Raw genomic sequence first — 14,098 nt, 5'->3', positions numbered from 1 at the left:
TCAACTGATGACCTTTAGCCTAATTTGCTTGTTCAATTTGCAAACTTGTTTAAGATTGATACTGAGCCTAGCACTAGGCTAGTCGCTAATGCTAACTAACTAGCTAACATCCCCGACCATGAGCTCACTAAACTACTCCTCCCCTGCTAAAGAAGAGGGGGTCTGCTGTATGGAGAAAGAAGCTCTGGGACTGAACAATGTCGTGGAAGATGAGGGTGTTACAGTGAAAGAAGAGGAGGCTGTTATAGTGAAAGAAGAGGAGGCTGTTATAGTGAAAGAAGAGGAGGCTGTTATAGTGAAAGAAGAGGAGGCTGTTACAGTGAAAGAAGAGGAGGCTGTTATAGTGAAAGAAGAGGAGGCTGTTACAGTGAAAGAAGATGAGGCTGTTACAGTGAAAGAAGATGAGGCTGTTACAGTGAAAGAAGATGAGGCTGTTACAGTGAAAGCAGAGGAGGCTGTTACAGTGAAAGAAGAGGAGGCTGTTATAGTGAAAGAAGAGGAGGCTGTTATAGTGAAAGAAGAGGAGGCTGTTACAGTGAAAGAAGAGGAGGCTGTTATAGTGGAAGAAGAGGAGGCTGTTATAGTGGAAGAAGAGGAGGCTGTTACAGTGAAAGAAGAGATAGCATCCTCTTCCTCTCTAAAAGTTTCTATCTCAATAAAGGTGAAGGAGGAAGACGTTTTGGGAGTGAAAGAGGAGGAGACAGAATATCAGATTAACACCAGTGAGTACTGTCTTAAATAGGGGCACAAACTGTTGTTGAACTAATGTGTGGTTTTAAAGGGGCATTCTACTGAAGTTCTACACTTGAATATGTTGTTCTGTACTGTAGGAATTGTTTCAGGGGCCATCTGCTGTTGGTACATATATTTTTGGGACTTTTAAATTAGATTAATCGAATTCTCCATGTGGTCGACATTAAAGTGCACCTCATCTAATATAGCAGGCTTTTCAAATTCAATATTGTTGCATATTTTGTACATTAAATATCAAAGGGACACAAAAGGCACCCATTTCGTGAAACTACCCTTTCACATTTGCAACACAAACATTATTTTATAAAATCATGATGAAGTGGCCATTTTAGGCCCTTTTTAGACATATTCATGCCTCTTGTAAGACTCTGTGATTGCAATAGAAGATCATAAGTTTACAATCGGTTTGATGTTCTCGTTAACACAGGAGAGAGACATGACTATTGTTAGTTGACAGGAAGATGGACTGGTATCTGTTACCAGGACAACCAGCAGAGTTCTGTTAGTTGACAGGAATATAGACTGGTGGATATGGATGTTATGAATATCATAACACTGAAAAAGGATACTGCCAATTAAAAGAGAGAAACCAATAGACCATATAAAACCTTGATGAAAGTTAGCTTTAGAGAGAAAGTTCTAAGATGATCCTATGTAAGGTGCTCGTTTTTCAAAAACATTTTCTCAAAATATTATGGATGTTACATTGCCTGTCCCAGTCAACCCCCCTATCTTTACAAGACTGTAGAACAGGAAAACTAAACTCCAGACACTGGTCATTAATTAACTAATACTGGAGGAAAGCTGTGATCAGGCTGCCCACTCAAGAGAAAGCTTCAAACTGTAACCAGTGCCGTCAACCTTGTTCAGGTTATCAATCAACCTACCAGGGTAGTTACAAACAGTACAGAAATGTAATCATCAACATGTTTTGATCATATCTTTACTAATGCTGCAGAAATGTGTTTGAAAGCAGTATCCAGATCCATCAGTAGTAGTGATCACAATATAGTAGCCATGTCTAGGAAAACCACAGTTCCAAAGGCTGGGCCTAATATTGTGTAAAAGAGGTCATACAATCTTTTGTAGTGATTCCTATGTTGTCGATGTAAATAATATTTTTTTATGAAACAAAGATAAATGACATGAAGAATGATTGTAAAAATCTTTGGAGCACCTTCAATTCATTTTTGGTTAAAAAAAAATCAACAATGACATGTCACCGGTGTTTGATTTCTATTTTACCTTTATTTAACTAGGAAAGTCAGTTAAGAGCAAATTCTTATTTTCAATGACGGCCTAGGAACAGTGGGTTAACTGCCTTGTTCAGGGGCAGAACAACAGAGTTTTACCTTGTCAGCTCGAGGATTCGATCCAGCAACCTTTTGGTTACTGGCCTAACGCTCTAACCACTAGGCTACCTGCCGCCCCAGAGCTACCTGTCTAACAGAACACAGAGAGTGTTCTTTAATGGAAGCCTGTACAACAAAATCAAGGTAGAATCAGGAATTCCCCAGGGCAGCTGTTTGGCACCTGCTTGTTTCAATCTTTACCAACAACATGCCAACGACATTTGAGTAAAGCCAGTGTGTCTGTATGCGGATGACTCAACACTGTACACGTTAGCTACCACAGCAACTGAAATGACAGCAACACTTAACATAGAGCTAAAGTTAGTTTCAGAATGGGTGTCAAGGAATAAATTAGTCCTAAATATTTCAGATAACCTTAAATTACATGGCCTACTATGCTAATTCTGTAGCGGTATTGTTAGAGGGGGGTAAAGATAAAGATTTTGTTGGGGCGCCAGGCAGGTATTAACCCTAGTTATTAAAGTTAGTTATTACCTATTATAACATTATTATTATTATTATTAAATATTATGGAAACCGAAAGGATAAGAGTAGAATAGATAGAGTAGCGCTTCCAGACACATTCTAAACATGATGGAGTCTTAAAGGAGGACTGTAGCATCTAATGATGAAACATTATGGAGTCTTAAAGGAGGACTGTAGCAGCTAATGATGAAACATTATGGAGTCTTAAAGGAGGACTGTAGCATCAAATGATGAAACATTATGGAGTCTTAAAGGAGGACTGTAGCATGGTGTCTTAAAGGAGAACTGTAGCATCATGAGGTAGTCACCTGGAATGCATTTCAATTAACATGTGCCTTTTTAGAAGTTAAGTTATGGAATTTCTTTCCTTAATTGGGATAGGGGGCAGTATTTTCACGTCCGGATGAAAAGCGGCCCAAAGTAAACTGCCTGCTACTCAGGCCCAGAAGCTAGGATATGCATATAATTGGTAGATTTGGATAGAAAACACTCTAAAGTTTCTAAAACTGTTAAAATAATGTCTGTGAGTATAACATAACTTATTTGGCAGGCAAAACCAAGAGGACAAACCATCCAGGAGGATTATTTTGTTGTTGAGGTGACTGTTTTCAATTGTTTTTCTATGGGAACATAGATTTCTGTGGCACTTTGTTGCAGTTCCTATTGCTTCCACTAGATGTCAACAGTCTTTAGAAATTGGTTGATGTTTTTCTTTAGAGAAATGAAGAAGTACGGCTATTCAGAACGAGGGTCCAGCCTAGTGCTCTCTAATGTTTTGATGCGCGCTCCAGGTCCCGCGCCTCACGTTGTTTTTATCCGGTATTGAACACAGTTTATCCCGTCTTAAATTTGATTGATTATTTACGTTTTAAAATACCTAAAGTTGGATTAGGAAAGTTGTTTGAAATGTTTGGACAGAGTTTACAGGTAACTTATTAGATATTTTGTAGTCATGCTGGGCGAGTTGGAACCGGTGTTTTTCTGAATCAAATGCTCCAAATAAATGGAGATTTTGGAGATATAACGACAGAATTAATTGAACAAAAGGACCATTTGTGATGTTTATGGGACATATTGGAGTGCCAACAGAAGAAGCTCGTCAAAGATAAGGCACGAATTATATCGTTATTTCTGAGTTTTGTGTCGCGCCTGGCGGGTTGAAATATGATTGTCATGTGTTTGTTTGATGGGGTGCTGTCCTCAGATAATCGCATGGTTTGCTTTTGCCATAAAGCCTTTTTGAAATCTGACACGATGGGTAGATTAACAAGAAGTTAAACTTTAATTTGGTGTATTGCACTTGTGAATGCATGAAAGTTAAATATTTCTAATAAAAATATATATATTTCGCGCTCTGCAATTTCACCGGATGTTGTCAAAACATTCCGCTAGCGGAACCCCTAGCCATAACAGGTTTTAATGTGTTTGAGCCAATCAGTTGTGTTGTGACAAGGTAGGGGTGGTATACAGAAGATAGCCCTGTTGGGTAAAAGACGAAGTCCATATTATGTCAAGAACGGCTCAAATAAGCAAAGAGAGACAACAGTCCATCATTACTTTAAGGACCACCACAGGAATGGAAGGCCCAGAGTTACTTCTGATGCATAAGTTCATTAGAGTTACCAGCCTTAGAAATTGCAGCCCAAATAAATGCTTCACAGAGTTCAAGCAACAGACACATCTCAACATCATCAGTTCAGAGGAGACTGTGTGAATCAGGCCTTCATGGTCGAATTGCTGCAAAGAAACCACTACTAAAGGACACCAATAAGAAGAAGAGACTTGCTTGGGCCAAGAAACACGAGCCATGGACATTAGACCGGTGGATATCTGTCCTTGGGTCTGATGAGTCCAAATTGGACATTTTTGGTTCCGAGCGTCATGTCTTTGTGAGATGTGAGGGAGGTGAACGGATGATCTCCGCATGTGTGGTTCCCACCGTGAAGCATGGAGGAGGAGATGTGATGGTGTGCGGGTGCTTTGCTGTTGACAATGTCAGTGATTTATTTAGAATTCAAGTCACACTTAACCAGCATGGCTACCACAGCATTCTGCAGCGATATGCCATCCCATCTGGTTTGGGCTTAGTCCTACTATCATTTGTTTTTTAACAGGACAATGACCAACACACCTCCAGGCTGTGTAAGAGCTATTTGACCAAGAAGGAGAGTGATGGAGTGCTGCATCAGATGACCTGGCCTACTCAATCCCCCGACCTCAACCAAATTGAGATGGTTTAGGATGAGTTGGATCGCAGAGTGAAGGGAAAGCAGCCAACAAGTTCTCAGCATATTTGGGAACTCCTACAAGTCTGTTGTTGGAAAAGCATTCCAGGTGAAGCTGGTTGAGAGAATGCCAAGAGTGTGCAAAGCTGTCATCAATGCAAAGTGTGGCTACTTTGAAGAATCTAATATATATTTTGATTTGTTTAACACTTGTGGTTACTACATGATTCCGTTTGTGTTTTTTAATAGTTTTGATGTCTTCACTATTATTCTACAATGTAGAAAATAGTAAAAATTAACCTGTTATGGCTGCAGGGGGCGTATTGGAAAAACTGGAAAATATGTGCCAATTTTCAAACGGCCTCTTAATCAATTTTTGCTCTTACAATATGCATATTATTAATACTATTGGATAGAAAACAGTCTCTAGTTTCTAAAACCGTTTAAATTTTTTCTCTGAGTGGAACAGAAGTCATTTGGCAGCACTTTCCCTGACCAGGAAGTAGAATGTCAGAAATCTCTGCTCTCTTCAACGTTATGCCTATACATGGTCATTTGACGTAGGACCCTACGGACACTTCAGACGCCTTCCTCTGGGTGTCAAGAGGGTGTGAGAGAAGGAATTTTGTGTTCATCTTGTTTAGAGGTTGAATAATAGCTATTTCTTTGGCGTGACCGACCAATTCCGGAAGTCTGAAACGCGCGACTTGGGAGTGACATTGGGTTGTGTTTTGCTGCCGTTTTGGACGGGAACAATCTCCGGCTCGGTTTTTAGTTGATAAATGAGACCATATCATCGTAATGTATGTTTTTTCAATATAGTTTAATCAGATTATTTGAATTCTTTCGGGAGTTTTGCCGTGTTCCGTTCTCTGAATTTATTTATGTTGGACAGATCCGTGCCAGTGGACCGGTACCCATGCTAAATTAAGGTGGAAAGTTGCCATTATGAATCCAAACAACGACTCATCTGGACAAAGGACACATTGATCAACATTCTGATGAAAGATCAGCAAAAGTAAGACCCAATTTATAATGTTATTTCATATATCTGTCGTGCATGTCAACTGGTCGTGCGCGCCCAAGTGTGTCTGGCTAATGTGGCTATGCTAATATAGCGCTACATTTTGTTTTCGCTGTAAAACATTTAATAAATCGGAAATATTGTCTGGAATCACAAGAATCCTGTTTTTCAATTGCTGCACAGTATGTATTTCTCAGATATGTTTTATGAGGAGTAATTAGGTATTTGATGTTGGTGTCTGTAAATGTTATGGCTGCTTTCGGTGCAATTTCTGATTGTAGCTGAAATGTAATTTATGATTTATACCATAAATATGCACATTTTTCAAAAAAAACATATGCTATACAATAAATATGTTATCAGACTGTCATCTTATGAAGTTGTTTCTTGGTTAGTGGCTATATATATCTTTATTTGGTCGAATTAGTGATAGCTGGTGATGGAGGTAAAAACTGATGGTGTTAGAAAGTGGTGTCTTTTGCTAACGTGGTTAGCTAATAGATTTACATATTTTGTCTTCCCTGTAAAACATTTTAAAAATCGGACATGTTGGCTTGATTCACAAGATGTCTACCTTTCATATGCTGTATTGGACTTGTTAATGTGTGAAAGTTAAATATTTAAAAAAATAGCTTTTGAATTGCGCGCCCTGCACTTGAGCTGGATGTTGTCATAAGTGTACCGGTGTCGGGCTGCACCCCAAACAGGTTAAGAAAAACGCTTGAATGAGTAGGTGAGTCTGCCAATTGCACGCTCCCTCTGAGACATCTGTGGCATTGTTGTGTGACAGAACTGCACATTTTAGAGTGGCCTTTTATTATCCCCAGCACAAGGTGTACCTGTGTAATAATCAAGCTGTTCAATCAGCTTCTTGATATGCCACACCTGTCAGGTGGATTGATTATCTTGGCAAAGAATAAATGTTCACTAACTGGGATGTTAAAAATTCTGCAATCTTTTTTTTCAGCTCACGAAACATCCAACACTTGTTGTGTTTATATTTTTGTTCATTGTAGTAACTATCAGTTTTAGGAACATTTACCCAAATATTTCACCTTATTTTTTTACTTTACCCAAAATATGACATCAGCGATACTCAAAATTTTGAAAATCTGTGAACGTATAAATAAGAAATTGGGCAATTCAAACAGCATGTGTCGAACCCTTTCCACAACGGGGAGATTTTACTGATGTGCTTTGTGTCTTCGACGTAAAAACAAGTTTTGGACTTCCACTTAAAATTACTTATTTACTTATTTTATGTTTAAGGAAGTGTGTAGGTCGCATTCTGTATCATACAGCTATGGAAGTTATATATTTAGAACCACCTGCTCAATTGGAATCTAGTGACGTCTGTGTCTTCAGTGTCCTAGAACTGTTTAGTTTTTTGTGTTCTGACTTGTAAAACAGAATTAATAAAATAAGTAATGTAAACATATTATCAGTAATTACCAGGAAGCTCTACAACATTTGTTTTAAAATCACACCAAGATTGTTAAAACTGGCCTCAGGTTATTGAGGGATCTGATTAGGATTTACCCTCGTAGCAAGGCCGTTTTATCATGTGGAGGTTTCATTCGGGTCTCTATTTTTTTTTAAAACACTGTCTTTGGCAGGAGAAAGAACAGACTCAGAGGAACCAGAGCCAGGGAGGTCCAAACCAGCAAGACGACACCAGTGTTCCAACTGTGGAAAGTGTTTTAACCAGTTTGGGGACCTGAAACGACATGAGAGAATACACACAGGGGAGAAGCCTTACCACTGCTCCCAGTGTGGAAAGGGTTGTTACGTCTTATGGGAGCTTAAACAACATGAGAGAATACACACTGGGGAGAAGCCTTACCATTGCTCCCAGCGTGGAAAGAGTTTCCAAAGGAAAGGACACCTAAACCAACACGAGAAAATACACACAAGGGAGAAGCCTTTTCACTGCTCCCAGTGTGGAAAGTGTTTTTGCCAGTTAGGGGACCTAAAACGACATGAGAGAATACACACAGGGGAGAAGCCTTATCACTGCTCCCAGTGTGGAAAGTGTTTTAACCAGTTAGGGGAACTAAAACGACATGAGAGAATACACACAGGGGAGAAACCTTACCAATGCTCACAGTGTGGAAAGAGTTTTAACCAGAAAAGCTACCTGAAAATACATGAGAGAATACACATTGGGGAGAAGCCTTATCACTGCTCCCAGTGTGGCTCCCAGTGTGGCAAGTGTTTTAACCAGTTAGGGGACCTAAAACGACATGAGAGAATACACACAGGGGAGAAACCTTACCAATGCTCACAGTGTGGAAAGAGTTTTAACCAGAAAAGCTACCTGAAAATACATGAGAGAACACACACGGGAGAATCCTTACCACTGCTCACAGTGTGGAAAGAGTTTTAACCTGTCAGGGGACCTGAAACGACATGAGCAAATACACACAGTGGAGAAGCCTTACCACTGCTCCCAGTGTAGAAAGGTTTTGCAAGCCTGAAAGAACACATGAGACAGCACACAGAGGAGAAGGCTTACAAAAGCTCAGACTGTGGGAAAACATATTACTCATCACAGTCACTTAAAGGTCATTAGAGAATCCACACAGGAGAGATAAATTACTTCTCTTAGCGTGTATATTGATATTTCACGTCACATTGACTTTAAATTCATCAGAGAACATACACAGTGCTCCCATTGTCTTATATTGTTGACTGCTAATGATTACCTTTTTTTACCATATTGAATTGTACAAAGTATACTTAAACATATATTTGTATGTTTTTATTAGAAAACATGAATTGAATATGGAGTTGGTCAGTTTGAATATAGAGTAGGTCAGATTCCTTCTGTTTTAAATGGTCCTTTTTTTAACTCTGACACTGTGTGTGTGTTTATCTGGGTGTCATTCCTACAGCACTACAGATAATCAAGTGATATTTGGATGTGATGCATTTGTTCCGTCGTTTACATTTGCAATGTTGGCCCACTGATGATTTAATGAAATGAAAATGTTCACAGACTCTGTAATGCAAAATGTTAATTGTATGTGTCCACATATCTGAGTATGTGACTTGTGGTGGATGAATCAGAATTAGTTGGGTAACATAGATAATTAAGATGTCTTATCTGCATAATATGCTGATGTGATATACTTGTTATTAGAATGTATCCCTTCGGACTCTGGTGTTGGTAGTTGCACTTCTTCCCTCAGCTGGGGCTCAGTCACCTGGGGCCCAGAGAGGGGAGAGGTCAGGCTTGTCTTTCACATGTCCCTGGTGCTATGCAGAATATCAGGAAGGGAAGAGGATAGGAGGGAACATTGTCTTCATATGTGAATGTATCTGTTAAACTATGTGAAGGGATGGTGTGATTAATGGGGAACCAATTACTGGTTTCCACAATGTCTGTGGACAATGTCTCCCTCCTTTGGCTTTGGGGGGAGGTGTATGGCAGTGTCTGGAAGCATTGTATGTCCTCTCTGATGTTGCACTTATCCTGGGATAGTGTATGACCTAGAGGCTCACTCCCCTCAGTGAGCTTGTCCAGGAGTGGGGTCAAGAAGGGGTTTTACTTGAGATGGGAGTATCTAGAGTTGACATTTGAGTTATGCCATTGGATGAGTTGGTGTTTTTGTGCTATGAAGTACCAGGAACGAGATTAGAACCTCGTCTTAGGGACCAAACTGAATGATAATTTATAGCGAATGCTATCTGGCTACGAGATACTCCTTTCTCATTATAAAGTCTCACTTTGTAAACTGTTCCTAATATCTGTGGTTTGTTATGTCGACTAGGGGGTGGATCTTTGCTATAAAAGATCTCAGTAGCCATTGTGTTGCCACTCTCAACGGTTCATTAGAAATAGTGAATTGTTGAAAGTCATTGCAAAGATCTTATTATTAAAGATGTCGTTTAAGTATAACTCTGATTGGTGTGTGAAGTTTTTAAGTATAACTCTGACTGGTGTGTGAAGTTTGTCTCTCCTCATTTGGTAATACAGAAATTAACCACCACATACTAACCTTGTGAAACTGACCTATTATAATCTCCTGTTCCTGGGAGTATCATCCTGCGTTGCAAACCAGCTGCACCTGCGTCCTTGTATGAATAAAGTCCCGCCCAGGAACAGGAAACTATAAAGATATGTGCTCATCACCCAATGCTTCGGAATTCAGACCGTCTACATTGCGCTGTGTAACTCTGTTATTCTCTCTGAGCTCAGAAATAAAGAATCTTGGTTTGACTTGGACTCCAGCAGATCCTTATTTTATAATATCCACCACAACTCTCCCATGGATTGCTGTTTCATCATTGTCTCAATGAAGAGTTCCTCGTTCCACTTTCCTGGGGTCATTTACAAGCAACCCACTGGTTGAATAAACTTTGTTTCCACGTCATTTCAACAAAACACCTTTTGTTTCATGGACTTGCAACCTAAATCCAATGACAGGTGACATTTTGTGTTGATTTCATGTAGAATTCACTTTAGTTGACGAACCAAAGAAATGTAAATAGAAACTAGATTATGAACTGACGTCTGTGCCCAGTGGGCTGGTTTGAATAAACAACAGGTGTTGGATCAATATCCACCTTTTGTAGCTAAGTTTCCATGTAATTTGCAACAGATGTTCATGTGAATATTCTAAAATCAGCATTAAACAATATATGCATTTTTCCACAAGAAATGTTTCCATCAGACAGACTTATTGCTGATCAAAGGCTTTACGAGACCAAAAAATACTTTTGCTGTTGAATTCCCATGTGCCGAATGGAAAAATACAAGTTAAATGGGTTTCCATCACATTTTCAACTCTACTGATGGTTTTAAAAACTGTTGCATTATATAGAAAACGTGCTCTTGTCCCGTGTACTGTAGCCAACAGCTCACATATACAGTGTTGGTAGGCTACCTACATGATGAGATTATTATGGATAAGAGCAATATTATTTTATTTGTCAAATGGCAACCAAGCATCAATCATCATGTCACCAGAAGAAGACCATCAAAATGTATTGGAAAGGAGCATCAAGCTCATCACGTGCAGTTTCACCACCCCGTGAAGTTCATAACTTATTTAGTCTGTAGCCTAATAAACTGCATGGTTTCCCAAGTCGTAGAGGGAGGACCACACAACATATCATCACGTGACTCCAAGTTAACTAAGATGTGATGGTTATTAAATAAATATTTGCTCATGGAGGAGTTTTCACCATTTCTCACTCATAAATGTTTACTGACACAAAATGATCCCACCATGTAAAACGAACAAACAAATTGTCTGTCTACATTTATAAAAGTGTACAGGCATAACCTGTTTCCATCAGCCCTGTCATTACTTTTGAAATGGTTGGATCAATATCCACCTTCATGATATGGATGAAGCCTGATTTGGAATGTCTGAGTAGTTCTATATGATGTCATAAAACACCCCTCTGATAATCAAGTGATATTTGGAATGTCTGAGTAGTTCTATATGATGTCATAATACACCCCTCTAATAATCAAGTGGTATTTGGAATGTCTGAGTAGTTCTATCTGATGTCATAATACACCCCTCTGATAATCAAGTGATATTTGGAATGTCTGAGTAGTTCTATATGATGTCATAATACACCCCTCTGATAGTGATACATTTGCTCCATTGTTTCCATGTCAGTTGGTTTCCCACTCTGATGATTTATATCTAACAGAGGGGCTTTAAAGGAATAGTATGGTGACATCTTAGCGGGGCTTTAAATAAATAGGATTATTCATTAATTTAATACTCCTATACCAACAATAGACTGCAGCTTTGACATCAAGAAGAGATTGGGCTGATGGGTGTTGGTGCTACTATACAGGTAAGGCTGTCCAATATGAATGTTCAATACACACAATAGGTTGATCAGTAGCCAGTTAGTTAGCTGCTACGTTTTTAGCAACACAACTCGCTATCAACAAAGTCAAAATGCCCTCCAGGCCTGGTGGTGGCAGCAGTGTACTACATTAACTGTTTACCAGAGCTTGCTGAGGGGGAAACAATTAGGCTGTATATAGCTTGATTTTGGCGCCAGCAGCATACCACCCTACTTCCCACAGCTGGCTTGCTTCTGAAGCTAAACAGGGTTGGTCCTGGTTGGTTATGCAAACATTTGTTTATTAGATTATGTTTATCATTAAGAATATTGTTTTATTTCTAAATGGTCACGCCTTGCTTTGGTCATGTGTTCTCTTATGGGTCAATCATTTTAATTGGAACATAGCAATTATGGTCTCTCCTCAATCACTTCCAGTGCCTTTGGAAAGTATTCAGATTGGGGACATTGCCTTGTGTCGGTTGCCATCTTTCAGATGGGACGTTAAACGGGTGTCATGACTCTCTGTGGTCACTAAAGATCCCATTGCACTTATCATAAGAGTAGGGGTGTTAACTCTGGTGTCCTCGATTAATTCCCAATCTGGCCCTCATACCATCATGGTCACCTAATCATCCCCAGTTTACAATTTGGCTCATGCATTCTCCCTCCTCTCCCCTGTAACTATTCCCCAGGTTGTTGCTGTAATTGAGAATGTGTTCTCAGTTGACTTACCTTGTTAAATAAATAATAACCATGTTTCCGTCCAAAGTTTATTCATTAGGATATATACAAATATGATGATGTCATAGTGAATTCATGACATGTGAATGAACAAGCCTTTTCATACTTTATAACATGGCTATATACAATGCCTTCAGAAAGTATTCAGACCCCTTGACTTTTTCCACATTTTGTTACGTTACAGCCTGTGTATTAAATACTTTTTTCCCTCTCATCAATCTACAGACAATATCCCATAATGACAAAACAAAACAGGTCTTTAGAAATTGTTGTTCATTTATTAAAAAATAAAAAACTGAAAAATAACATTTACATAAGTATTCAGACGCTTTACTCAGTACTTTGTCGAAGGACCTTTGGCAGCGATTACAGCATTGAGTCTTCTTGGGTATGACGCTACAAGCTTGGCACACCTGTATTTGGGGAGTTTCTCCCATTCTTTTCTGCAGATTCTCTCAAGCTCTGTCAGGTTGGATGGGGAGCGTCGCTGCACAGCTATTTTCAGGTCTCTCCAGAGATGTTAGATCGGGTTCAAGTCCGGGCTCTGGCTCGGCCACTCAAGGACATTCAGAGACCAGAGACTTGACCCGAAGCCACTACTGGTTTGTCTTGGGTGTGTGCTTAGGGTTGTTGTCCTGTTGGAAGGTGAACCTTCGCCCTCAGTTTGAGGTCCTGAGCGCTCTGGAGCAGGTTTTCATCAAGGATCTCTCTCTACTTTGCTCAGTTCATCTTTCCCTTGATCCTGACTAATCTCCTAGTCCCTGCTGCTGAAAAACATCCCCACAGCATGACGCTGCCACCACCATGCTTCACCCTAGGGATGGTGCCAGGTTTCCTCCAGACGTGACGCTTGGCATTCAGGCCAAAGAGTTCAATCTTGGTTTCATCAGACGAGAGAATCTGGTTTCTCATGGTCTGAAAGTCCTTTTGGTGCCTTTTGGCAAACTCCAAGTGGGCTGTCATGTGCATTTTACTGAGGAGTGGCTTCCGTCAGGCCACTCTACCATAAAGGCTTGATTGGTGGAGAGGTGGAGAGATGGTTGTCCTTCTGGAAGGTTCTCCCATTTCCACAGAGGAACTCTAGAGCTCTGTCAGAGTGACCATCGGATTCTTGGTCACCTCCCTGACCAAGGCCCATCTCCCCCGACTGCTCAGTTTGGCTGTGCCGCAAGCTCTAGGAAGAGTCTTGGTGGTTCCAAACTTCTTCCATTTTAGAATGATGGAGGCCACTCTGTTCTTTGGGACCTCCAATGCTGCAGAAATGTGTTGGTACCCTTCCCAAGATCTGTGCCTCGACCCAATCCTGTCTCGACCCAATTCCTTCTACCTCATGGCTTGGTTTTTACCCTGACAGTCTCATAATAAAGGGTCTGAATACTTACTGTTATGTAAAGAAGGTATATTTTTTATCTTTAATAAATGTTTCTATAAACCTGTTTTTGCTTTGTCATTTAAATGTTTTATATTTAACTAGGCAAGTCAGTTAAGAACAAATTCTTATTTACAATGACGGCCTACCGCTGAACAGTGCCTTGTTCAGGGGCAGAACAACAGATGTTTACCTTGTCAGCCCTGGGATTCGATCCATCAACCTTTTGGTTACTAGCTCAATGCTCTAACCAATAGGCTACCTGCCACCCCAAATGATGGGCTATTGTGTGTAGTTTGCTGAATATATAAATATATTTTAAAAATCAATT

General features: G+C 39.9%; 1 pseudogene; it reads left to right on the top strand.

Moving 5' to 3' along the window:
• LOC120035882 overlaps nucleotides 1-14,098 on the top strand; it is a 69,177-nt pseudogene that overhangs the window by 13,968 nt on the left and 41,111 nt on the right.

This window comes from Salvelinus namaycush, unplaced genomic scaffold (genome assembly GCF_016432855.1).
Source record: "Salvelinus namaycush isolate Seneca unplaced genomic scaffold, SaNama_1.0 Scaffold113, whole genome shotgun sequence".
In the NCBI taxonomy this organism is placed as follows: domain Eukaryota; kingdom Metazoa; phylum Chordata; class Actinopteri; order Salmoniformes; family Salmonidae; genus Salvelinus; species Salvelinus namaycush.
The sequence above is the reverse complement of the archived record's forward strand: the minus strand, read 5'-3'. Positions and strand labels throughout refer to the sequence as shown.